At 44.2% G+C, this 25178-nt stretch overlaps 21 non-coding genes across 21 annotated transcripts; all 21 read left to right on the forward strand.

Moving 5' to 3' along the window:
- Nucleotides 1–627: 627 nt before the first annotated feature.
- Nucleotides 628–698, forward strand: trnag-gcc (transfer RNA glycine (anticodon GCC)). The gene has a single exon. It is a non-coding gene; the product is annotated as a tRNA-Gly (tRNA).
- A 2005-nt stretch (nt 699–2703) lies between these two features.
- On the forward strand, nt 2704–2774 carry trnag-gcc (transfer RNA glycine (anticodon GCC)). The gene has a single exon. It is a non-coding gene; the product is annotated as a tRNA-Gly (tRNA).
- Nucleotides 2775–3741: 967 nt separating this feature from the next.
- On the forward strand, nt 3742–3812 carry trnag-gcc (transfer RNA glycine (anticodon GCC)). The gene has a single exon. It is a non-coding gene; the product is annotated as a tRNA-Gly (tRNA).
- Nucleotides 3813–4779: 967 nt separating this feature from the next.
- On the forward strand, nt 4780–4850 carry trnag-gcc (transfer RNA glycine (anticodon GCC)). The gene has a single exon. It is a non-coding gene; the product is annotated as a tRNA-Gly (tRNA).
- Nucleotides 4851–5817: 967 nt separating this feature from the next.
- Nucleotides 5818–5888, forward strand: trnag-gcc (transfer RNA glycine (anticodon GCC)). The gene has a single exon. It is a non-coding gene; the product is annotated as a tRNA-Gly (tRNA).
- A 2005-nt stretch (nt 5889–7893) lies between these two features.
- On the forward strand, nt 7894–7964 carry trnag-gcc (transfer RNA glycine (anticodon GCC)). Its single transcript has one exon. It is a non-coding gene; the product is annotated as a tRNA-Gly (tRNA).
- Nucleotides 7965–8931: 967 nt separating this feature from the next.
- On the forward strand, nt 8932–9002 carry trnag-gcc (transfer RNA glycine (anticodon GCC)). The gene has a single exon. It is a non-coding gene; the product is annotated as a tRNA-Gly (tRNA).
- Nucleotides 9003–9969: 967 nt separating this feature from the next.
- trnag-gcc (transfer RNA glycine (anticodon GCC)) lies at nt 9970–10040 on the forward strand. The gene has a single exon. It is a non-coding gene; the product is annotated as a tRNA-Gly (tRNA).
- A 967-nt stretch (nt 10041–11007) lies between these two features.
- trnag-gcc (transfer RNA glycine (anticodon GCC)) lies at nt 11008–11078 on the forward strand. Its single transcript has one exon. It is a non-coding gene; the product is annotated as a tRNA-Gly (tRNA).
- Nucleotides 11079–12045: 967 nt separating this feature from the next.
- On the forward strand, nt 12046–12116 carry trnag-gcc (transfer RNA glycine (anticodon GCC)). The gene has a single exon. It is a non-coding gene; the product is annotated as a tRNA-Gly (tRNA).
- Nucleotides 12117–14121: 2005 nt separating this feature from the next.
- On the forward strand, nt 14122–14192 carry trnag-gcc (transfer RNA glycine (anticodon GCC)). The gene has a single exon. It is a non-coding gene; the product is annotated as a tRNA-Gly (tRNA).
- A 967-nt stretch (nt 14193–15159) lies between these two features.
- trnag-gcc (transfer RNA glycine (anticodon GCC)) lies at nt 15160–15230 on the forward strand. The gene has a single exon. It is a non-coding gene; the product is annotated as a tRNA-Gly (tRNA).
- Nucleotides 15231–16197: 967 nt separating this feature from the next.
- Nucleotides 16198–16268, forward strand: trnag-gcc (transfer RNA glycine (anticodon GCC)). Its single transcript has one exon. It is a non-coding gene; the product is annotated as a tRNA-Gly (tRNA).
- Nucleotides 16269–17235: 967 nt separating this feature from the next.
- trnag-gcc (transfer RNA glycine (anticodon GCC)) lies at nt 17236–17306 on the forward strand. Its single transcript has one exon. It is a non-coding gene; the product is annotated as a tRNA-Gly (tRNA).
- A 967-nt stretch (nt 17307–18273) lies between these two features.
- On the forward strand, nt 18274–18344 carry trnag-gcc (transfer RNA glycine (anticodon GCC)). Its single transcript has one exon. It is a non-coding gene; the product is annotated as a tRNA-Gly (tRNA).
- A 967-nt stretch (nt 18345–19311) lies between these two features.
- On the forward strand, nt 19312–19382 carry trnag-gcc (transfer RNA glycine (anticodon GCC)). Its single transcript has one exon. It is a non-coding gene; the product is annotated as a tRNA-Gly (tRNA).
- Nucleotides 19383–20349: 967 nt separating this feature from the next.
- trnag-gcc (transfer RNA glycine (anticodon GCC)) lies at nt 20350–20420 on the forward strand. The gene has a single exon. It is a non-coding gene; the product is annotated as a tRNA-Gly (tRNA).
- Nucleotides 20421–21387: 967 nt separating this feature from the next.
- Nucleotides 21388–21458, forward strand: trnag-gcc (transfer RNA glycine (anticodon GCC)). Its single transcript has one exon. It is a non-coding gene; the product is annotated as a tRNA-Gly (tRNA).
- A 967-nt stretch (nt 21459–22425) lies between these two features.
- Nucleotides 22426–22496, forward strand: trnag-gcc (transfer RNA glycine (anticodon GCC)). The gene has a single exon. It is a non-coding gene; the product is annotated as a tRNA-Gly (tRNA).
- A 967-nt stretch (nt 22497–23463) lies between these two features.
- Nucleotides 23464–23534, forward strand: trnag-gcc (transfer RNA glycine (anticodon GCC)). The gene has a single exon. It is a non-coding gene; the product is annotated as a tRNA-Gly (tRNA).
- A 967-nt stretch (nt 23535–24501) lies between these two features.
- Nucleotides 24502–24572, forward strand: trnag-gcc (transfer RNA glycine (anticodon GCC)). Its single transcript has one exon. It is a non-coding gene; the product is annotated as a tRNA-Gly (tRNA).
- The last annotated feature ends 606 nt before the right edge of the window (nt 24573–25178 follow it).

Raw genomic sequence — 25178 nt, forward strand, 5'->3', positions numbered from 1 at the left:
CCTTGCAGTGCCGCTGAAAAACCCATATGTCAATAAATGAAAGCTGCATCTTTGTAGCAAGTAGCAAAGTTAAGTGAAGTATTAAGAGAACTCACATCAAGTGTCAAGAATGAGCTTAATTGACAGAGAGCAGGTCAAAATACACGTTTACTATCAGGACACAAACTCATCAGTAGACCTTGATCCAAAATGCATCAACGTCTACGATTTTACATTCTTATTCAAAACCAGCAGAACTGTGTATCTGAAAGCTTGTCTTGAGATAATTCACCTCAAGTGTGAAGAATGCGCTTAATCCAATGAGAGGAGTTCGAAATGCAAACATTTCACCATGAGCACTATGAGGTCCAATTAAGCACTACGAGGTCCAGAAACGCACTCAGCGGGTTTCCGTCAGGATCTGGAGATGTCGCTCGACACTGCACCTATGGCATTCTTTATCTCCAGATGTGTCAGTGAGTTGACCAAAACATCTGCTTAGTGTTCTTGGAGAGTGAATAGATCCATACCCTTCAAAAAATGGATTTTGTATGTCTCAGTCAAAATTGCCAGATGCTGTTGACATAGCACTGAAACGTTGAGTAATGAACCCCTTGCAGGCTGTCGTGGTAGGTGAGCGTCACATCGGCATTGGTGGTTCAGTGGTAGAATTCTCGCCTGCCACGCGGGAGACCCGGGTCCGATTCCCGGCCAATGCAATGTTTCTCTTAAGACACCTGCCCGGTTTGAAAAGGGAAACCTTCAGCTACTGTTGGCATTCCACAATGCCGCTTTCAGACGGGTAGAAATCTTCCTGACACCTTCCTCCAACATCTTTTGGACGAGGACAATAAATCAAACACTATGATGACATGACCAGAACGTTGTCAACATGAGAGCAGAAGTTTGACGTCATTATTCACTTTGGGATAACAAGTCGTGGAAACTTTTTTCCGGAAGGCCTCTCGTCATTTGAAGCAGCAATTGCAGAACTAGCAATGCGTAATGCTAATGGGCCTCGCACTCATGATCTTGAGGCCAGTTTTTCTGCATCTCTCCCCTTGCAGTGCCGCTGAAAAACCCATATGTCAATAAATGAAAGCTGCATCTTTGTAGCAAGTAGCAAAGTTAAGTGAAGTATTAAGAGAACTCACATCAAGTGTCAAGAATGAGCTTAATTGACAGAGAGCAGGTCAAAATACACGTTTACTATCAGGACACAAACTCATCAGTAGACCTTGATCCAAAATGCATCAACGTCTACGATTTTACATTCTTATTCAAAACCAGCAGAACTGTGTATCTGAAAGCTTGTCTTGAGATAATTCACCTCAAGTGTGAAGAATGCGCTTAATCCAATGAGAGGAGTTCGAAATGCAAACATTTCACCATGAGCACTATGAGGTCCAATTAAGCACTACGAGGTCCAGAAACGCACTCAGCGGGTTTCCGTCAGGATCTGGAGATGTCGCTCGACACTGCACCTATGGCATTCTTTATCTCCAGATGTGTCAGTGAGTTGACCAAAACATCTGCTTAGTGTTCTTGGAGAGTGAATAGATCCATACCCTTCAAAAAATGGATTTTGTATGTCTCAGTCAAAATTGCCAGATGCTGTTGACATAGCACTGAAACGTTGAGTAATGAACCCCTTGCAGGCTGTCGTGGTAGGTGAGCGTCACATCGGCATTGGTGGTTCAGTGGTAGAATTCTCGCCTGCCACGCGGGAGACCCGGGTCCAATTCCCGGCCAATGCAATGTTTCTCTTAAGACACCTGCCCGGTTTGAAAAGGGAAACCTTCAGCTACTGTTGGCATTCCACAATGCCGCTTTCAGACGGGTAGAAATCTTCCTGACACCTTCCTCCAACATCTTTTGGACGAGGACAATAAATCAAACACTATGATGACATGACCAGAACGTTGTCAACATGAGAGCAGAAGTTTGACGTCATTATTCACTTTGGGATAACAAGTCGTGGAAACTTTTTTCCGGAAGGCCTCTCGTCATTTGAAGCAGCAATTGCAGAACTAGCAATGCGTAATGCTAATGGGCCTCGCACTCATGATCTTGAGGCCAGTTTTTCTGCATCTCTCCCCTTGCAGTGCCGCTGAAAAACCCATATGTCAATAAATGAAAGCTGCATCTTTGTAGCAAGTAGCAAAGTTAAGTGAAGTATTAAGAGAACTCACATCAAGTGTCAAGAATGAGCTTAATTGACAGAGAGCAGGTCAAAATACACGTTTACTATCAGGACACAAACTCATCAGTAGACCTTGATCCAAAATGCATCAACGTCTACGATTTTACATTCTTATTCAAAACCAGCAGAACTGTGTATCTGAAAGCTTGTCTTGAGATAATTCACCTCAAGTGTGAAGAATGCGCTTAATCCAATGAGAGGAGTTCGAAATGCAAACATTTCACCATGAGCACTATGAGGTCCAATTAAGCACTACGAGGTCCAGAAACGCACTCAGCGGGTTTCCGTCAGGATCTGGAGATGTCGCTCGACACTGCACCTATGGCATTCTTTATCTCCAGATGTGTCAGTGAGTTGACCAAAACATCTGCTTAGTGTTCTTGGAGAGTGAATAGATCCATACCCTTCAAAAAATGGATTTTGTATGTCTCAGTCAAAATTGCCAGATGCTGTTGACATAGCACTGAAACGTTGAGTAATGAACCCCTTGCAGGCTGTCGTGGTAGGTGAGCGTCACATCGGCATTGGTGGTTCAGTGGTAGAATTCTCGCCTGCCACGCGGGAGACCCGGGTCCGATTCCCGGCCAATGCAATGTTTCTCTTAAGACACCTGCCCGGTTTGAAAAGGGAAACCTTCAGCTACTGTTGGCATTCCACAATGCCGCTTTCAGACGGGTAGAAATCTTCCTGACACCTTCCTCCAACATCTTTTGGACGAGGACAATAAATCAAACACTATGATGACATGACCAGAACGTTGTCAACATGAGAGCAGAAGTTTGACGTCATTATTCACTTTGGGATAACAAGTCGTGGAAACTTTTTTCCGGAAGGCCTCTCGTCATTTGAAGCAGCAATTGCAGAACTAGCAATGCGTAATGCTAATGGGCCTCGCACTCATGATCTTGAGGCCAGTTTTTCTGCATCTCTCCCCTTGCAGTGCCGCTGAAAAACCCATATGTCAATAAATGAAAGCTGCATCTTTGTAGCAAGTAGCAAAGTTAAGTGAAGTATTAAGAGAACTCACATCAAGTGTCAAGAATGAGCTTAATTGACAGAGAGCAGGTCAAAATACACGTTTACTATCAGGACACAAACTCATCAGTAGACCTTGATCCAAAATGCATCAACGTCTACGATTTTACATTCTTATTCAAAACCAGCAGAACTGTGTATCTGAAAGCTTGTCTTGAGATAATTCACCTCAAGTGTGAAGAATGCGCTTAATCCAATGAGAGGAGTTCGAAATGCAAACATTTCACCATGAGCACTATGAGGTCCAATTAAGCACTACGAGGTCCAGAAACGCACTCAGCGGGTTTCCGTCAGGATCTGGAGATGTCGCTCGACACTGCACCTATGGCATTCTTTATCTCCAGATGTGTCAGTGAGTTGACCAAAACATCTGCTTAGTGTTCTTGGAGAGTGAATAGATCCATACCCTTCAAAAAATGGATTTTGTATGTCTCAGTCAAAATTGCCAGATGCTGTTGACATAGCACTGAAACGTTGAGTAATGAACCCCTTGCAGGCTGTCGTGGTAGGTGAGCGTCACATCGGCATTGGTGGTTCAGTGGTAGAATTCTCGCCTGCCACGCGGGAGACCCGGGTCCGATTCCCGGCCAATGCAATGTTTCTCTTAAGACACCTGCCCGGTTTGAAAAGGGAAACCTTCAGCTACTGTTGGCATTCCACAATGCCGCTTTCAGACGGGTAGAAATCTTCCTGACACCTTCCTCCAACATCTTTTGGACGAGGACAATAAATCAAACACTATGATGACATGACCAGAACGTTGTCAACATGAGAGCAGAAGTTTGACGTCATTATTCACTTTGGGATAACAAGTCGTGGAAACTTTTTTCCGGAAGGCCTCTCGTCATTTGAAGCAGCAATTGCAGAACTAGCAATGCGTAATGCTAATGGGCCTCGCACTCATGATCTTGAGGCCAGTTTTTCTGCATCTCTCCCCTTGCAGTGCCGCTGAAAAACCCATATGTCAATAAATGAAAGCTGCATCTTTGTAGCAAGTAGCAAAGTTAAGTGAAGTATTAAGAGAACTCACATCAAGTGTCAAGAATGAGCTTAATTGACAGAGAGCAGGTCAAAATACACGTTTACTATCAGGACACAAACTCATCAGTAGACCTTGATCCAAAATGCATCAACGTCTACGATTTTACATTCTTATTCAAAACCAGCAGAACTGTGTATCTGAAAGCTTGTCTTGAGATAATTCACCTCAAGTGTGAAGAATGCGCTTAATCCAATGAGAGGAGTTCGAAATGCAAACATTTCACCATGAGCACTATGAGGTCCAATTAAGCACTACGAGGTCCAGAAACGCACTCAGCGGGTTTCCGTCAGGATCTGGAGATGTCGCTCGACACTGCACCTATGGCATTCTTTATCTCCAGATGTGTCAGTGAGTTGACCAAAACATCTGCTTAGTGTTCTTGGAGAGTGAATAGATCCATACCCTTCAAAAAATGGATTTTGTATGTCTCAGTCAAAATTGCCAGATGCTGTTGACATAGCACTGAAACGTTGAGTAATGAACCCCTTGCAGGCTGTCGTGGTAGGTGAGCGTCACATTGGCATTGGTGGTTCAGTGGTAGAATTCTCGCCTGCCACGCGGGAGACCCGGGTCCGATTCCCGGCCAATGCAATGTTTCTCTTAAGACACCTGCCCGGTTTGAAAAGGGAAACCTTCAGCTACTGTTGGCATTCCACAATGCCGCTTTCAGACGGGTAGAAATCTTCCTGACACCTTCCTCCAACATCTTTTGGACGAGGACAATAAATCAAACACTATGATGACATGACCAGAACGTTGTCAACATGAGAGCAGAAGTTTGACGTCATTATTCACTTTGGGATAACAAGTCGTGGAAACTTTTTTCCGGAAGGCCTCTCGTCATTTGAAGCAGCAATTGCAGAACTAGCAATGCGTAATGCTAATGGGCCTCGCACTCATGATCTTGAGGCCAGTTTTTCTGCATCTCTCCCCTTGCAGTGCCGCTGAAAAACCCATATGTCAATAAATGAAAGCTGCATCTTTGTAGCAAGTAGCAAAGTTAAGTGAAGTATTAAGAGAACTCACATCAAGTGTCAAGAATGAGCTTAATTGACAGAGAGCAGGTCAAAATACACGTTTACTATCAGGACACAAACTCATCAGTAGACCTTGATCCAAAATGCATCAACGTCTACGATTTTACATTCTTATTCAAAACCAGCAGAACTGTGTATCTGAAAGCTTGTCTTGAGATAATTCACCTCAAGTGTGAAGAATGCGCTTAATCCAATGAGAGGAGTTCGAAATGCAAACATTTCACCATGAGCACTATGAGGTCCAATTAAGCACTACGAGGTCCAGAAACGCACTCAGCGGGTTTCCGTCAGGATCTGGAGATGTCGCTCGACACTGCACCTATGGCATTCTTTATCTCCAGATGTGTCAGTGAGTTGACCAAAACATCTGCTTAGTGTTCTTGGAGAGTGAATAGATCCATACCCTTCAAAAAATGGATTTTGTATGTCTCAGTCAAAATTGCCAGATGCTGTTGACATAGCACTGAAACGTTGAGTAATGAACCCCTTGCAGGCTGTCGTGGTAGGTGAGCGTCACATCGGCATTGGTGGTTCAGTGGTAGAATTCTCGCCTGCCACGCGGGAGACCCGGGTCCGATTCCCGGCCAATGCAATGTTTCTCTTAAGACACCTGCCCGGTTTGAAAAGGGAAACCTTCAGCTACTGTTGGCATTCCACAATGCCGCTTTCAGACGGGTAGAAATCTTCCTGACACCTTCCTCCAACATCTTTTGGACGAGGACAATAAATCAAACACTATGATGACATGACCAGAACGTTGTCAACATGAGAGCAGAAGTTTGACGTCATTATTCACTTTGGGATAACAAGTCGTGGAAACTTTTTTCCGGAAGGCCTCTCGTCATTTGAAGCAGCAATTGCAGAACTAGCAATGCGTAATGCTAATGGGCCTCGCACTCATGATCTTGAGGCCAGTTTTTCTGCATCTCTCCCCTTGCAGTGCCGCTGAAAAACCCATATGTCAATAAATGAAAGCTGCATCTTTGTAGCAAGTAGCAAAGTTAAGTGAAGTATTAAGAGAACTCACATCAAGTGTCAAGAATGAGCTTAATTGACAGAGAGCAGGTCAAAATACACGTTTACTATCAGGACACAAACTCATCAGTAGACCTTGATCCAAAATGCATCAACGTCTACGATTTTACATTCTTATTCAAAACCAGCAGAACTGTGTATCTGAAAGCTTGTCTTGAGATAATTCACCTCAAGTGTGAAGAATGCGCTTAATCCAATGAGAGGAGTTCGAAATGCAAACATTTCACCATGAGCACTATGAGGTCCAATTAAGCACTACGAGGTCCAGAAACGCACTCAGCGGGTTTCCGTCAGGATCTGGAGATGTCGCTCGACACTGCACCTATGGCATTCTTTATCTCCAGATGTGTCAGTGAGTTGACCAAAACATCTGCTTAGTGTTCTTGGAGAGTGAATAGATCCATACCCTTCAAAAAATGGATTTTGTATGTCTCAGTCAAAATTGCCAGATGCTGTTGACATAGCACTGAAACGTTGAGTAATGAACCCCTTGCAGGCTGTCGTGGTAGGTGAGCGTCACATCGACATTGGTGGTTCAGTGGTAGAATTCTCGCCGGCCACGCGGGAGACCCGGGTCCGATTCCCGGCCAATGCAATGTTTCTCTTAAGACACCTGCCCGGTTTGAAAAGGGAAACCTTCAGCTACTGTTGGCATTCCACAATGCCGCTTTCAGACGGGTAGAAATCTTCCTGACACCTTCCTCCAACATCTTTTGGACGAGGACAATAAATCAAACACTATGATGACATGACCAGAACGTTGTCAACATGAGAGCAGAAGTTTGACGTCATTATTCACTTTGGGATAACAAGTCGTGGAAACTTTTTTCCGGAAGGCCTCTCGTCATTTGAAGCAGCAATTGCAGAACTAGCAATGCGTAATGCTAATGGGCCTCGCACTCATGATCTTGAGGCCAGTTTTTCTGCATCTCTCCCCTTGCAGTGCCGCTGAAAAACCCATATGTCAATAAATGATAGCTGCATCTTTGTAGCAAGTAGCAAAGTTAAGTGAAGTATTAAGAGAACTCACATCAAGTGTCAAGAATGAGCTTAATTGACAGAGAGCAGGTCAAAATACACGTTTACTATCAGGACACAAACTCATCAGTAGACCTTGATCCAAAATGCATCAACGTCTACGATTTTACATTCTTATTCAAAACCAGCAGAACTGTGTATCTGAAAGCTTGTCTTGAGATAATTCACCTCAAGTGTGAAGAATGCGCTTAATCCAATGAGAGGAGTTCGAAATGCAAACATTTCACCATGAGCACTATGAGGTCCAATTAAGCACTACGAGGTCCAGAAACGCACTCAGCGGGTTTCCGTCAGGATCTGGAGATGTCGCTCGACACTGCACCTATGGCATTCTTTATCTCCAGATGTGTCAGTGAGTTGACCAAAACATCTGCTTAGTGTTCTTGGAGAGTGAATAGATCCATACCCTTCAAAAAATGGATTTTGTATGTCTCAGTCAAAATTGCCAGATGCTGTTGACATAGCACTGAAACGTTGAGTAATGAACCCCTTGCAGGCTGTCGTGGTAGGTGAGCGTCACATCGGCATTGGTGGTTCAGTGGTAGAATTCTCGCCTGCCACGCGGGAGACCCGGGTCCGATTCCCGGCCAATGCAATGTTTCTCTTAAGACACCTGCCCGGTTTGAAAAGGGAAACCTTCAGCTACTGTTGGCATTCCACAATGCCGCTTTCAGACGGGTGGAAATCTTCCTGACACCTTCCTCCAACATCTTTTGGACGAGGACAATAAATCAAACACTATGATGACATGACCAGAACGTTGTCAACATGACAGCAGAAGTTTGACGTCATTATTCACTTTGGGATAACAAGTCGTGGAAACTTTTTTCCGGAAGGCCTCTCATCATTTGAAGCAGCAATTGCAGAACTAGCAATGCGTAATGCTAATGGGCCTCGCACTCATGATCTTGAGGCCAGTTTTTCTGCATCTCTCCCCTTGCAGTGCCGCTGAAAAACCCATATGTCAATAAATGAAAGCTGCATCTTTGTAGCAAGTAGCAAAGTTAAGTGAAGTATTAAGAGAACTCACATCAAGTGTCAAGAATGAGCTTAATTGACAGAGAGCAGGTCAAAATACACGTTTACTATCAGGACACAAACTCATCAGTAGACCTTGATCCAAAATGCATCAACGTCTACGATTTTACATTCTTATTCAAAACCAGCAGAACTGTGTATCTGAAAGCTTGTCTTGAGATAATTCACCTCAAGTGTGAAGAATGCGCTTAATCCAATGAGAGGAGTTCGAAATGCAAACATTTCACCATGAGCACTATGAGGTCCAATTAAGCACTACGAGGTCCAGAAACGCACTCAGCGGGTTTCCGTCAGGATCTGGAGATGTCGCTCGACACTGCACCTATGGCATTCTTTATCTCCAGATGTGTCAGTGAGTTGACCAAAACATCTGCTTAGTGTTCTTGGAGAGTGAATAGATCCATACCCTTCAAAAAATGGATTTTGTATGTCTCAGTCAAAATTGCCAGATGCTGTTGACATAGCACTGAAACGTTGAGTAATGAACCCCTTGCAGGCTGTCGTGGTAGGTGAGCGTCACATTGGCATTGGTGGTTCAGTGGTAGAATTCTCGCCTGCCACGCGGGAGACCCGGGTCCGATTCCCGGCCAATGCAATGTTTCTCTTAAGACACCTGCCCGGTTTGAAAAGGGAAACCTTCAGCTACTGTTGGCATTCCACAATGCCGCTTTCAGACGGGTGGAAATCTTCCTGACACCTTCCTCCAACATCTTTTGGACGAGGACAATAAATCAAACACTATGATGACATGACCAGAACGTTGTCAACATGAGAGCAGAAGTTTGACGTCATTATTCACTTTGGGATAACAAGTCGTGGAAACTTTTTTCCGGAAGGCCTCTCGTCATTTGAAGCAGCAATTGCAGAACTAGCAATGCGTAATGCTAATGGGCCTCGCACTCATGATCTTGAGGCCAGTTTTTCTGCATCTCTCCCCTTGCAGTGCCGCTGAAAAACCCATATGTCAATAAATGAAAGCTGCATCTTTGTAGCAAGTAGCAAAGTTAAGTGAAGTATTAAGAGAACTCACATCAAGTGTCAAGAATGAGCTTAATTGACAGAGAGCAGGTCAAAATACACGTTTACTATCAGGACACAAACTCATCAGTAGACCTTGATCCAAAATGCATCAACGTCTACGATTTTACATTCTTATTCAAAACCAGCAGAACTGTGTATCTGAAAGCTTGTCTTGAGATAATTCACCTCAAGTGTGAAGAATGCGCTTAATCCAATGAGAGGAGTTCGAAATGCAAACATTTCACCATGAGCACTATGAGGTCCAATTAAGCACTACGAGGTCCAGAAACGCACTCAGCGGGTTTCCGTCAGGATCTGGAGATGTCGCTCGACACTGCACCTATGGCATTCTTTATCTCCAGATGTGTCAGTGAGTTGACCAAAACATCTGCTTAGTGTTCTTGGAGAGTGAATAGATCCATACCCTTCAAAAAATGGATTTTGTATGTCTCAGTCAAAATTGCCAGATGCTGTTGACATAGCATTGAAACGTTGAGTAATGAACCCCTTGCAGGCTGTCGTGGTAGGTGAGCGTCACATCGGCATTGGTGGTTCAGTGGTAGAATTCTCGCCTGCCACGCGGGAGACCCGGGTCCGATTCCCGGCCAATGCAATGTTTCTCTTAAGACACCTGCCCGGTTTGAAAAGGGAAACCTTCAGCTACTGTTGGCATTCCACAATGCCGCTTTCAGACGGGTAGAAATCTTCCTGACACCTTCCTCCAACATCTTTTGGACGAGGACAATAAATCAAACACTATGATGACATGACCAGAATGTTGTCAACATGAGAGCAGAAGTTTGACGTCATTATTCACTTTGGGATAACAAGTCGTGGAAACTTTTTTCCGGAAGGCCTCTCGTCATTTGAAGCAGCAATTGCAGAACTAGCAATGCGTAATGCTAATGGGCCTCGCACTCATGATCTTGAGGCCAGTTTTTCTGCATCTCTCCCCTTGCAGTGCCGCTGAAAAACCCATATGTCAATAAATGAAAGCTGCATCTTTGTAGCAAGTAGCAAAGTTAAGTGAAGTATTAAGAGAACTCACATCAAGTGTCAAGAATGAGCTTAATTGACAGAGAGCAGGTCAAAATACACGTTTACTATCAGGACACAAACTCATCAGTAGACCTTGATCCAAAATGCATCAACGTCTACGATTTTACATTCTTATTCAAAACCAGCAGAACTGTGTATCTGAAAGCTTGTCTTGAGATAATTCACCTCAAGTGTGAAGAATGCGCTTAATCCAATGAGAGGAGTTCGAAATGCAAACATTTCACCATGAGCACTATGAGGTCCAATTAAGCACTACGAGGTCCAGAAACGCACTCAGCGGGTTTCCGTCAGGATCTGGAGATGTCGCTCGACACTGCACCTATGGCATTCTTTATCTCCAGATGTGTCAGTGAGTTGACCAAAACATCTGCTTAGTGTTCTTGGAGAGTGAATAGATCCATACCCTTCAAAAAATGGATTTTGTATGTCTCAGTCAAAATTGCCAGATGCTGTTGACATAGCACTGAAACGTTGAGTAATGAACCCCTTGCAGGCTGTCGTGGTAGGTGAGCGTCACATCGGCATTGGTGGTTCAGTGGTAGAATTCTCGCCTGCCACGCGGGAGACCCGGGTCCGATTCCCGGCCAATGCAATGTTTCTCTTAAGACACCTGCCCGGTTTGAAAAGGGAAACCTTCAGCTACTGTTGGCATTCCACAATGCCGCTTTCAGACGGGTAGAAATCTTCCTGACACCTTCCTCCAACATCTTTTGGACGAGGACAATAAATCAAACACTATGATGACATGACCAGAACGTTGTCAACATGAGAGCAGAAGTTTGACGTCATTATTCACTTTGGGATAACAAGTCGTGGAAACTTTTTTCCGGAAGGCCTCTCGTCATTTGAAGCAGCAATTGCAGAACTAGCAATGCGTAATGCTAATGGGCCTCGCACTCATGATCTTGAGGCCAGTTTTTCTGCATCTCTCCCCTTGCAGTGCCGCTGAAAAACCCATATGTCAATAAATGAAAGCTGCATCTTTGTAGCAAGTAGCAAAGTTAAGTGAAGTATTAAGAGAACTCACATCAAGTGTCAAGAATGAGCTTAATTGACAGAGAGCAGGTCAAAATACACGTTTACTATCAGGACACAAACTCATCAGTAGACCTTGATCCAAAATGCATCAACGTCTACGATTTTACATTCTTATTCAAAACCAGCAGAACTGTGTATCTGAAAGCTTGTCTTGAGATAATTCACCTCAAGTGTGAAGAATGCGCTTAATCCAATGAGAGGAGTTCGAAATGCAAACATTTCACCATGAGCACTATGAGGTCCAATTAAGCACTACGAGGTCCAGAAACGCACTCAGCGGGTTTCCGTCAGGATCTGGAGATGTCGCTCGACACTGCACCTATGGCATTCTTTATCTCCAGATGTGTCAGTGAGTTGACCAAAACATCTGCTTAGTGTTCTTGGAGAGTGAATAGATCCATACCCTTCAAAAAATGGATTTTGTATGTCTCAGTCAAAATTGCCAGATGCTGTTGACATAGCATTGAAACGTTGAGTAATGAACCCCTTGCAGGCTGTCGTGGTAGGTGAGCGTCACATCGGCATTGGTGGTTCAGTGGTAGAATTCTCGCCTGCCACGCGGGAGACCCGGGTCCGATTCCCGGCCAATGCAATGTTTCTCTTAAGACACCTGCCCGGTTTGAAAAAGGAAACCTTCAGCTACTGTTGGCATTCCACAATGCCGCTTTCAGACGGGTAGAAATCTTCCTGACACCTTCCTCCAACATCTTTTGGACGAGGACAATAAATCAAACACTATGATGACATGACCAGAATGTTGTCAACATGAGAGCAGAAGTTTGACGTCATTATTCACTTTGGGATAACAAGTCGTGGAAACTTTTTTCCGGAAGGCCTCTCGTCATTTGAAGCAGCAATTGCAGAACTAGCAATGCGTAATGCTAATGGGCCTCGCACTCATGATCTTGAGGCCAGTTTTTCTGCATCTCTCCCCTTGCAGTGCCGCTGAAAAACCCATATGTCAATAAATGAAAGCTGCATCTTTGTAGCAAGTAGCAAAGTTAAGTGAAGTATTAAGAGAACTCACATCAAGTGTCAAGAATGAGCTTAATTGACAGAGAGCAGGTCAAAATACACGTTTACTATCAGGACACAAACTCATCAGTAGACCTTGATCCAAAATGCATCAACGTCTACGATTTTACATTCTTATTCAAAACCAGCAGAACTGTGTATCTGAAAGCTTGTCTTGAGATAATTCACCTCAAGTGTGAAGAATGCGCTTAATCCAATGAGAGGAGTTCGAAATGCAAACATTTCACCATGAGCACTATGAGGTCCAATTAAGCACTACGAGGTCCAGAAACGCACTCAGCGGGTTTCCGTCAGGATCTGGAGATGTCGCTCGACACTGCACCTATGGCATTCTTTATCTCCAGATGTGTCAGTGAGTTGACCAAAACATCTGCTTAGTGTTCTTGGAGAGTGAATAGATCCATACCCTTCAAAAAATGGATTTTGTATGTCTCAGTCAAAATTGCCAGATGCTGTTGACATAGCACTGAAACGTTGAGTAATGAACCCCTTGCAGGCTGTCGTGGTAGGTGAGCGTCACATCGGCATTGGTGGTTCAGTGGTAGAATTCTCGCCTGCCACGTGGGAGACCCGGGTCCGATTCCTGGCCAATGCAATGTTTCTCTTAAGACACCTGCCCGGTTTGAAAAGGGAAACCTTCAGCTACTGTTGGCATTCCACAATGCCGCTTTCAGACGGGTAGAGATCTTCCTGACACCTTCCTCCAACATCTTTTGGACGAGGACAATAAATCAAACACTATGATGACATGACCAGAACGTTGTCAACATGAGAGCAGAAGTTTGACGTCATTATTCACTTTGGGATAACAAGTCGTGGAAACTTTTTTCCGGAAGGCCTCTCGTCATTTGAAGCAGCAATTGCAGAACTAGCAATGCGTAATGCTAATGGGCCTCGCACTCATGATCTTGAGGCCAGTTTTTCTGCATCTCTCCCCTTGCAGTGCCGCTGAAAAACCCATATGTCAATAAATGAAAGCTGCATCTTTGTAGCAAGTAGCAAAGTTAAGTGAAGTATTAAGAGAACTCACATCAAGTGTCAAGAATGAGCTTAATTGACAGAGAGCAGGTCAAAATACACGTTTACTATCAGGACACAAACTCATCAGTAGACCTTGATCCAAAATGCATCAACGTCTACGATTTTACATTCTTATTCAAAACCAGCAGAACTGTGTATCTGAAAGCTTGTCTTGAGATAATTCACCTCAAGTGTGAAGAATGCGCTTAATCCAATGAGAGGAGTTCGAAATGCAAACATTTCACCATGAGCACTATGAGGTCCAATTAAGCACTACGAGGTCCAGAAACGCACTCAGCGGGTTTCCGTCAGGATCTGGAGATGTCGCTCGACACTGCACCTATGGCATTCTTTATCTCCAGATGTGTCAGTGAGTTGACCAAAACATCTGCTTAGTGTTCTTGGAGAGTGAATAGATCCATACCCTTCAAAAAATGGATTTTGTATGTCTCAGTCAAAATTGCCAGATGCTGTTGACATAGCATTGAAACGTTGAGTAATGAACCCCTTGCAGGCTGTCGTGGTAGGTGAGCGTCACATCGGCATTGGTGGTTCAGTGGTAGAATTCTCGCCTGCCACGCGGGAGACCCGGGTCCGATTCCCGGCCAATGCAATGTTTCTCTTAAGACACCTGCCCGGTTTGAAAAGGGAAACCTTCAGCTACTGTTGGCATTCCACAATGCCGCTTTCAGACGGGTAGAAATCTTCCTGACACCTTCCTCCAACATCTTTTGGACGAGGACAATAAATCAAACACTATGATGACATGACCAGAATGTTGTCAACATGAGAGCAGAAGTTTGACGTCATTATTCACTTTGGGATAACAAGTCGTGGAAACTTTTTTCCGGAAGGCCTCTCGTCATTTGAAGCAGCAATTGCAGAACTAGCAATGCGTAATGCTAATGGGCCTCGCACTCATGATCTTGAGGCCAGTTTTTCTGCATCTCTCCCCTTGCAGTGCCGCTGAAAAACCCATATGTCAATAAATGAAAGCTGCATCTTTGTAGCAAGTAGCAAAGTTAAGTGAAGTATTAAGAGAACTCACATCAAGTGTCAAGAATGAGCTTAATTGACAGAGAGCAGGTCAAAATACACGTTTACTATCAGGACACAAACTCATCAGTAGACCTTGATCCAAAATGCATCAACGTCTACGATTTTACATTCTTATTCAAAACCAGCAGAACTGTGTATCTGAAAGCTTGTCTTGAGATAATTCACCTCAAGTGTGAAGAATGCGCTTAATCCAATGAGAGGAGTTCGAAATGCAAACATTTCACCATGAGCACTATGAGGTCCAATTAAGCACTACGAGGTCCAGAAACGCACTCAGCGGGTTTCCGTCAGGATCTGGAGATGTCGCTCGACACTGCACCTATGGCATTCTTTATCTCCAGATGTGTCAGTGAGTTGACCAAAACATCTGCTTAGTGTTCTTGGAGAGTGAATAGATCCATACCCTTCAAAAAATGGATTTTGTATGTCTCAGTCAAAATTGCCAGATGCTGTTGACATAGCACTGAAACGTTGAGTAATGAACCCCTTGCAGGCTGTCGTGGTAGGTGAGCGTCACATCGGCATTGGTGGTTCAGTGGTAGAATTCTCGCCTGCCACGCGGGAGACCCGGGTCCGATTCCCGGCCAATGCAATGTTTCTCTTAAGACACCTGCCCGGTTTGAAAAGGGAAACCTTCAGCTACTGTTGGCATTCCACAATGCCGCTTTCAGACGGGTAGAAATCTTCCTGACACCTTCCTCCAACATCTTTTGGACGAGGACAATAAATCAAACACTATGATGACATGACCAGAACGTTGTCAACATGAGAGCAGAAGTTTGACGTCATTATTCACTTTGGGATAACAAGTCGTGGAAACTTTTTTCCGGAAGGCCTCTCGTCATTTGAAGCAGCAATTGCAGAACTAGCAATGCGTAATGCTAATGGGCCTCGCACTCATGATCTTGAGGCCAGTTTTTCTGCATCTCTCCCCTTGCAGTGCCGCTGAAAAACCCATATGTCAATAAATGAAAGCTGCATCTTTGTAGCAAGTAGCAAAGTTAAGTGAAGTATTAAGAGAACTCACATCAAGTGTCAAGAATGAGCTTAATTGACAGAGAGCAGGTCAAAATACACGTTTACTATCAGGACACAAACTCATCAGTAGACCTTGATCCAAAATGCATCAACGTCTACGATTTTACATTCTTATTCAAAACCAGCAGAACTGTGTATCTGAAAGCTTGTCTTGAGATAATTCACCTCAAGTGTGAAGAATGCGCTTAATCCAATGAGAGGAGTTCGAAATGCAAACATTTCACCATGAGCACTATGAGGTCCAATTAAGCACTACGAGGTCCAGAAACGCACTCAGCGGGTTTCCGTCAGGATCTGGAGATGTCGCTCGACACTGCACCTATGGCATTCTTTATCTCCAGATGTGTCAGTGAGTTGACCAAAACATCTGCTTAGTGTTCTTGGAGAGTGAATAGATCCATACCCTTCAAAAAATGGATTTTGTATGTCTCAGTCAAAATTGCCAGATGCTGTTGACATAGCATTGAAACGTTGAGTAATGAACCCCTTGAAGGCTGTCGTGGTAGGTGAGCGTCACATTGGCATTGGTGGTTCAGTGGTAGAATTCTCGCCTGCCACGCGGGAGACCCGGGTCCGATTCCCGGCCAATGCAATGTTTCTCTTAAGACACCTGCCCGGTTTGAAAAGGGAAACCTTCAGCTACTGTTGGCATTCCACAATGCCGCTTTCAGACGGGTAGAAATCTTCCTGACACCTTCCTCCAACATCTTTTGGACGAGGACAATAAATCAAACACTATGATGACATGACCAGAACGTTGTCAACATGAGAGCAGAAGTTTGACGTCATTATTCACTTTGGGATAACAAGTCGTGGAAACTTTTTTCCGGAAGGCCTCTCGTCATTTGAAGCAGCAATTGCAGAACTAGCAATGCGTAATGCTAATGGGCCTCGCACTCATGATCTTGAGGCCAGTTTTTCTGCATCTCTCCCCTTGCAGTGCCGCTGAAAAACCCATATGTCAATAAATGAAAGCTGCATCTTTGTAGCAAGTAGCAAAGTTAAGTGAAGTATTAAGAGAACTCACATCAAGTGTCAAGAATGAGCTTAATTGACAGAGAGCAGGTCAAAATACACGTTTACTATCAGGACACAAACTCATCAGTAGACCTTGATCCAAAATGCATCAACGTCTACGATTTTACATTCTTATTCAAAACCAGCAGAACTGTGTATCTGAAAGCTTGTCTTGAGATAATTCACCTCAAGTGTGAAGAATGCGCTTAATCCAATGAGAGGAGTTCGAAATGCAAACATTTCACCATGAGCACTATGAGGTCCAATTAAGCACTACGAGGTCCAGAAACGCACTCAGCGGGTTTCCGTCAGGATCTGGAGATGTCGCTCGACACTGCACCTATGGCATTCTTTATCTCCAGATGTGTCAGTGAGTTGACCAAAACATCTGCTTAGTGTTCTTGGAGAGTGAATAGATCCATACCCTTCAAAAAATGGATTTTGTATGTCTCAGTCAAAATTGCCAGATGCTGTTGACATAGCACTGAAACGTTGAGTAATGAACCCCTTGCAGGCTGTCGTGGTAGGTGAGCGTCACATCGGCATTGGTGGTTCAGTGGTAGAATTCTCGCCTGCCACGCGGGAGACCCGGGTCCGATTCCCGGCCAATGCAATGTTTCTCTTAAGACACCTGCCCGGTTTGAAAAGGGAAACCTTCAGCTACTGTTGGCATTCCACAATGCCGCTTTCAGACGGGTAGAAATCTTCCTGACACCTTCCTCCAGCATCTTTTGGACGAGGACAATAAATCAAACACTATGATGACATGACCAGAACGTTGTCAACATGAGAGCAGAAGTTTGACGTCATTATTCACTTTGGGATAACAAGTCGTGGAAACTTTTTTCCGGAAGGCCTCTCGTCATTTGAAGCAGCAATTGCAGAACTAGCAATGCGTAATGCTAATGGGCCTCGCACTCATGATCTTGAGGCCAGTTTTTCTGCATCTCTCCCCTTGCAGTGCCGCTGAAAAACCCATATGTCAATAAATGAAAGCTGCATCTTTGTAGCAAGTAGCAAAGTTAAGTGAAGTATTAAGAGAACTCACATCAAGTGTCAAGAATGAGCTTAATTGACAGAGAGCAGGTCAAAATACACGTTTACTATCAGGACACAAACTCATCAGTAGACCTTGATCCAAAATGCATCGACGTCTACGATTTTACATTCTTATTCAAAACCAGCAGAACTGTGTATCTGAAAGCTTGTCTTGAGATAATTCACCTCAAGTGTGAAGAATGCGCTTAATCCAATGAGAGGAGTTCGAAATGCAAACATTTCACCATGAGCACTATGAGGTCCAATTAAGCACTACGAGGTCCAGAAACGCACTCAGCGGGTTTCCGTCAGGATCTGGAGATGTCGCTCGACACTGCACCTATGGCATTCTTTATCTCCAGATGTGTCAGTGAGTTGACCAAAACATCTGCTTAGTGTTCTTGGAGAGTGAATAGATCCATACCCTTCAAAAAATGGATTTTGTATGTCTCAGTCAAAATTGCCAGATGCTGTTGACATAGCATTGAAACGTTGAGTAATGAACCCCTTGCAGGCTGTCGTGGTAGGTGAGCGTCACATCGGCATTGGTGGTTCAGTGGTAGAATTCTCGCCTGCCACGCGGGAGACCCGGGTCCGATTCCCGGCCAATGCAATGTTTCTCTTAAGACACCTGCCCGGTTTGAAAAGGGAAACCTTCAGCTACTGTTGGCATTCCACAATGCCGCTTTCAGACGGGTAGAAATCTTCCTGACACCTTCCTCCAACATCTTTTGGACGAGGACAATAAATCAAACACTATGATGACATGACCAGAACGTTGTCAACATGAGAGCAGAAGTTTGACGTCATTATTCACTTTGGGATAACAAGTCGTGGAAACTTTTTTCCGGAAGGCCTCTCGTCATTTGAAGCAGCAATTGCAGAACTAGCAATGCGTAATGCTAATGGGCCTCGCACTCATGATCTTGAGGCCAGTTTTTCTGCATCTCTCCCCTTGCAGTGCCGCTGAAAAACCCATATGTCAATAAATGAAAGCTGCATCTTTGTAGCAAGTAGCAAAGTTAAGTGAAGTATTAAGAGAACTCACATCAAGTGTCAAGAATGAGCTTAATTGACAGAGAGCAGGTCAAAATACACGTTTACTATCAGGACACAAACTCATCAGTAGACCTTGATCCAAAATGCATCAACGTCTACGATTTTACATTCTTATTCAAAACCAGCAGAACTGTGTATCTGAAAGCTTGTCTTGAGATAATTCACCTCAAGTGTGAAGAATGCGCTTAATCCAATGAGAGGAGTTCGAAATGCAAACATTTCACCATGAGCACTATGAGGTCCAATTAAGCACTACGAGGTCCAGAAACGCACTCAGCGGGTTTCCGTCAGGATCTGGAGATGTCGCTCGACACTGCACCTATGGCATTCTTTATCTCCAGATGTGTCAGTGAGTTGACCAAAACATCTGCTTAGTGTTCTTGGAGAGTGAATAGATCCATACCCTTCAAAAAATGGATTTTGTATGTCTCAGTCAAAATTGCCAGATGCTGTTGACATAGCACTGAAACGTTGAGTAATGAACCCCTTGCAGGCTGTCGTGGTAGGTGAGCGTCACATCGGCATTGGTGGTTCAGTGGTAGAATTCTCGCCTGCCACGCGGGAGACCCGGGTCCGATTCCCGGCCAATGCAATGTTTCTCTTAAGACACCTGCCCGGTTTGAAAAGGGAAACCTTCAGCTACTGTTGGCATTCCACAATGCCGCTTTCAGACGGGTAGAAATCTTCCTGACACCTTCCTCCAACATCTTTTGGACGAGGACAATAAATCAAACACTATGATGACATGACCAGAACGTTGTCAACATGAGAGCAGAAGTTTGACGTCATTATTCACTTTGGGATAACAAGTCGTGGAAACTTTTTTCCGGAAGGCCTCTCGTCATTTGAAGCAGCAATTGCAGAACTAGCAATGCGTAATGCTAATGGGCCTCGCACTCATGATCTTGAGGCCAGTTTTTCTGCATCTCTCCCCTTGCAGTGCCGCTGAAAAACCCATATGTCAATAAATGAAAGCTGCATCTTTGTAGCAAGTAGCAAAGTTAAGTGAAGTATTAAGAGAACTCACATCAAGTGTCAAGAATGAGCTTAATTGACAGAGAGCAGGTCAAAATACACGTTTACTATCAGGACACAAACTCATCAGTAGACCTTGATCCAAAATGCATCAACGTCTACGATTTTACATTCTTATTCAAAACCAGCAGAACTGTGTATCTGAAAGCTTGTCTTGAGATAATTCACCTCAAGTGTGAAGAATGCGCTTAATCCAATGAGAGGAGTTCGAAATGCAAACATTTCACCATGAGCACTATGAGGTCCAATTAAGCACTACGAGGTCCAGAAACGCACTCAGCGGGTTTCCGTCAGGATCTGGAGATGTCGCTCGACACTGCACCTATGGCATTCTTTATCTCCAGATGTGTCAGTGAGTTGACCAAAACATCTGCTTAGTGTTCTTGGAGAGTGAATAGATCCATACCCTTCAAAAAATGGATTTTGTATGTCTCAGTCAAAATTGCCAGATGCTGTTGACATAGCACTGAAACGTTGAGTAATGAACCCCTTGCAGGCTGTCGTGGTAGGTGAGCGTCACATCGGCATTGGTGGTTCAGTGGTAGAATTCTCGCCTGCCACGCGGGAGACCCGGGTCCGATTCCCGGCCAATGCAATGTTTCTCTTAAGACACCTGCCCGGTTTGAAAAGGGAAACCTTCAGCTACTGTTGGCATTCCACAATGCCGCTTTCAGACGGGTAGAAATCTTCCTGACACCTTCCTCCAACATCTTTTGGACGAGGACAATAAATCAAACACTATGATGACATGACCAGAACGTTGTCAACATGAGAGCAGAAGTTTGACGTCATTATTCACTTTGGGATAACAAGTCGTGGAAACTTTTTTCCGGAAGGCCTCTCGTCATTTGAAGCAGCAATTGCAGAACTAGCAATGCGTAATGCTAATGGGCCTCGCACTCATGATCTTGAGGCCAGTTTTTCTGCATCTCTCCCCTTGCAGTGCCGCTGAAAAACCCATATGTCAATAAATGAAAGCTGCATCTTTGTAGCAAGTAGCAAAGTTAAGTGAAGTATTAAGAGAACTCACATCAAGTGTCAAGAATGAGCTTAATTGACAGAGAGCAGGTCAAAATACACGTTTACTATCAGGACACAAACTCATCAGTAGACCTTGATCCAAAATGCATCAACGTCTACGATTTTACATTCTTATTCAAAACCAGCAGAACTGTGTATCTGAAAGCTTGTCTTGAGATAATTCACCTCAAGTGTGAAGAATGCGCTTAATCCAATGAGAGGAGTTCGAAATGCAAACATTTCACCATGAGCACTATGAGGTCCAATTAAGCACTACGAGGTCCAGAAACGCACTCAGCGGGTTTCCGTCAGGATCTGGAGATGTCGCTCGACACTGCACCTATGGCATTCTTTATCTCCAGATGTGTCAGTGAGTTGACCAAAACATCTGCTTAGTGTTCTTGGAGAGTGAATAGATCCATACCCTTCAAAAAATGGATTTTGTATGTCTCAGTCAAAATTGCCAGATGCTGTTGACATAGCACTGAAACGTTGAGTAATGAACCCCTTGCAGGCTGTCGTGGTAGGTGAGCGTCACATCGGCATTGGTGGTTCAGTGGTAGAATTCTCGCCTGCCACGCGGGAGACCCGGGTCCGATTCCCGGCCAATGCAATGTTTCTCTTAAGACACCTGCCCGGTTTGAAAAGGGAAACCTTCAGCTACTGTTGGCATTCCACAATGCCGCTTTCAGACGGGTAGAAATCTTCCTGACACCTTCCTCCAACATCTTTTGGACGAGGACAATAAATCAAACACTATGATGACATGACCAGAACGTTGTCAACATGAGAGCAGAAGTTTGACGTCATTATTCACTTTGGGATAACAAGTCGTGGAAACTTTTTTCCGGAAGGCCTCTCGTCATTTGAAGCAGCAATTGCAGAACTAGCAATGCGTAATGCTAATGGGCCTCGCACTCATGATCTTGAGGCCAGTTTTTCTGCATCTCTCCCCTTGCAGTGCCGCTGAAAAACCCATATGTCAATAAATGAAAGCTGCATCTTTGTAGCAAGTAGCAAAGTTAAGTGAAGTATTAAGAGAACTCACATCAAGTGTCAAGAATGAGCTTAATTGACAGAGAGCAGGTCAAAATACACGTTTACTATCAGGACACAAACTCATCAGTAGACCTTGATCCAAAATGCATCGACGTCTACGATTTTACATTCTTATTCAAAACCAGCAGAACTGTGTATCTGAAAGCTTGTCTTGAGATAATTCACCTCAAGTGTGAAGAATGCGCTTAATCCAATGAGAGGAGTTCGAAATGCAAACATTTCACCATGAGCACTATGAGGTCCAATTAAGCACTACGAGGTCCAGAAACGCACTCAGCGGGTTTCCGTCAGGATCTGGAGATGTCGCTCGACACTGCACCTATGGCATTCTTTATCTCCAGATGTGTCAGTGAGTTGACCAAAACATCTGCTTAGTGTTCTTGGAGAGTGAATAGATCCATACCCTTCAAAAAATGGATTTTGTATGTCTCAGTCAAAATTGCCAGATGCTGTTGACATAGCATTGAAACGTTGAGTAATGAACCCCTTGCAGGCTGTCGTGGTAGGTGAGCGTCACATCGGCATTGGTGGTTCAGTGGTAGAATTCTCGCCTGCCACGCGGGAGACCCGGGTCCGATTCCCGGCCAATGCAATGTTTCTCTTAAGACACCTGCCCGGTTTGAAAAGGGAAACCTTCAGCTACTGTTGGCATTCCACAATGCCGCTTTCAGACGGGTAGAAATCTTCCTGACACCTTCCTCCAACATCTTTTGGACGAGGACAATAAATCAAACACTATGATGACATGACCAGAACGTTGTCAACATGAGAGCAGAAGTTTGACGTCATTATTCACTTTGGGATAACAAGTCGTGGAAACTTTTTTCCGGAAGGCCTCTCGTCATTTGAAGCAGCAATTGCAGAACTAGCAATGCGTAATGCTAATGGGCCTCGCACTCATGATCTTGAGGCCAGTTTTTCTGCATCTCTCCCCTTGCAGTGCCGCTGAAAAACCCATATGTCAATAAATGAAAGCTGCATCTTTGTAGCAAGTAGCAAAGTTAAGTGAAGTATTAAGAGAACTCACATCAAGTGTCAAGAATGAGCTTAATTGACAGAGAGCAGGTCAAAATACACGTTTACTATCAGGACACAAACTCATCAGTAGACCTTGATCCAAAATGCATCAACGTCTACGATTTTACATTCTTATTCAAAACCAGCAGAACTGTGTATCTGAAAGCTTGTCTTGAGATAATTCACCTCAAGTGTGAAGAATGCGCTTAATCCAATGAGAGGAGTTCGAAATGCAAACATTTCACCATGAGCACTATGAGGTCCAATTAAGCACTACGAGGTCCAGAAACGCACTCAGCGGGTTTCCGTCAGGATCTGGAGATGTCGCTCGACACTGCACCTATGGCATTCTTTATCTCCAGATGTGTCAGTGAGTTGACCAAAACATCTGCTTAGTGTTCTTGGAGAGTGAATAGATCCATACCCTTCAAAAAATGGATTTTGTATGTCTCAGTCAAAATTGCCAGATGCTGTTGACATAGCACTGAAACGTTGAGTAATGAACCCCTTGCAGGCTGTCGTGGTAGGTGAGCGTCACATCGGCATTGGTGGTTCAGTGGTAGAATTCTCGCCTGCCACGCGGGAGACCCGGGTCCGATTCCCGGCCAATGCAATGTTTCTCTTAAGACACCTGCCCGGTTTGAAAAGGGAAACCTTCAGCTACTGTTGGCATTCCACAATGCCGCTTTCAGACGGGTAGAAATCTTCCTGACACCTTCCTCCAACATCTTTTGGACGAGGACAATAAATCAAACACTATGATGACATGACCAGAACGTTGTCAACATGAGAGCAGAAGTTTGACGTCATTATTCACTTTGGGATAACAAGTCGTGGAAACTTTTTTCCGGAAGGCCTCTCGTCATTTGAAGCAGCAATTGCAGAACTAGCAATGCGTAATGCTAATGGGCCTCGCACTCATGATCTTGAGGCCAGTTTTTCTGCATCTCTCCCCTTGCAGTGCCGCTGAAAAACCCATATGTCAATAAATGAAAGCTGCATCTTTGTAGCAAGTAGCAAAGTTAAGTGAAGTATTAAGAGAACTCACATCAAGTGTCAAGAATGAGCTTAATTGACAGAGAGCAGGTCAAAATACACGTTTACTATCAGGACACAAACTCATCAGTAGACCTTGATCCAAAATGCATCAACGTCTACGATTTTACATTCTTATTCAAAACCAGCAGAACTGTGTATCTGAAAGCTTGTCTTGAGATAATTCACCTCAAGTGTGAAGAATGCGCTTAATCCAATGAGAGGAGTTCGAAATGCAAACATTTCACCATGAGCACTATGAGGTCCAATTAAGCACTACGAGGTCCAGAAACGCACTCAGCGGGTTTCCGTCAGGATCTGGAGATGTCGCTCGACACTGCACCTATGGCATTCTTTATCTCCAGATGTGTCAGTGAGTTGACCAAAACATCTGCTTAGTGTTCTTGGAGAGTGAATAGATCCATACCCTTCAAAAAATGGATTTTGTATGTCTCAGTCAAAATTGCCAGATGCTGTTGACATAGCACTGAAACGTTGAGTAATGAACCCCTTGCAGGCTGTCGTGGTAGGTGAGCGTCACATCGGCATTGGTGGTTCAGTGGTAGAATTCTCGCCTGCCACGCGGGAGACCCGGGTCCGATTCCCGGCCAATGCAATGTTTCTCTTAAGACACCTGCCCGGTTTGAAAAGGGAAACCTTCAGCTACTGTTGGCATTCCACAATGCCGCTTTCAGACGGGTAGAAATCTTCCTGACACCTTCCTCCAACATCTTTTGGACGAGGACAATAAATCAAACACTATGATGACATGACCAGAACGTTGTCAACATGAGAGCAGAAGTTTGACGTCATTATTCACTTTGGGATAACAAGTCGTGGAAACTTTTTTCCGGAAGGCCTCTCGTCATTTGAAGCAGCAATTGCAGAACTAGCAATGCGTAATGCTAATGGGCCTCGCACTCATGATCTTGAGGCCAGTTTTTCTGCATCTCTCCCCTTGCAGTGCCGCTGAAAAACCCATATGTCAATAAATGAAAGCTGCATCTTTGTAGCAAGTAGCAAAGTTAAGTGAAGTATTAAGAGAACTCACATCAAGTGTCAAGAATGAGCTTAATTGACAGAGAGCAGGTCAAAATACACGTTTACTATCAGGACACAAACTCATCAGTAGACCTTGATCCAAAATGCATCAACGTCTACGATTTTACATTCTTATTCAAAACCAGCAGAACTGTGTATCTGAAAGCTTGTCTTGAGATAA

Source organism: Pempheris klunzingeri, chromosome 5, assembly GCF_042242105.1.
Source record: "Pempheris klunzingeri isolate RE-2024b chromosome 5, fPemKlu1.hap1, whole genome shotgun sequence".
NCBI classification, from domain to species: domain Eukaryota; kingdom Metazoa; phylum Chordata; class Actinopteri; order Acropomatiformes; family Pempheridae; genus Pempheris; species Pempheris klunzingeri.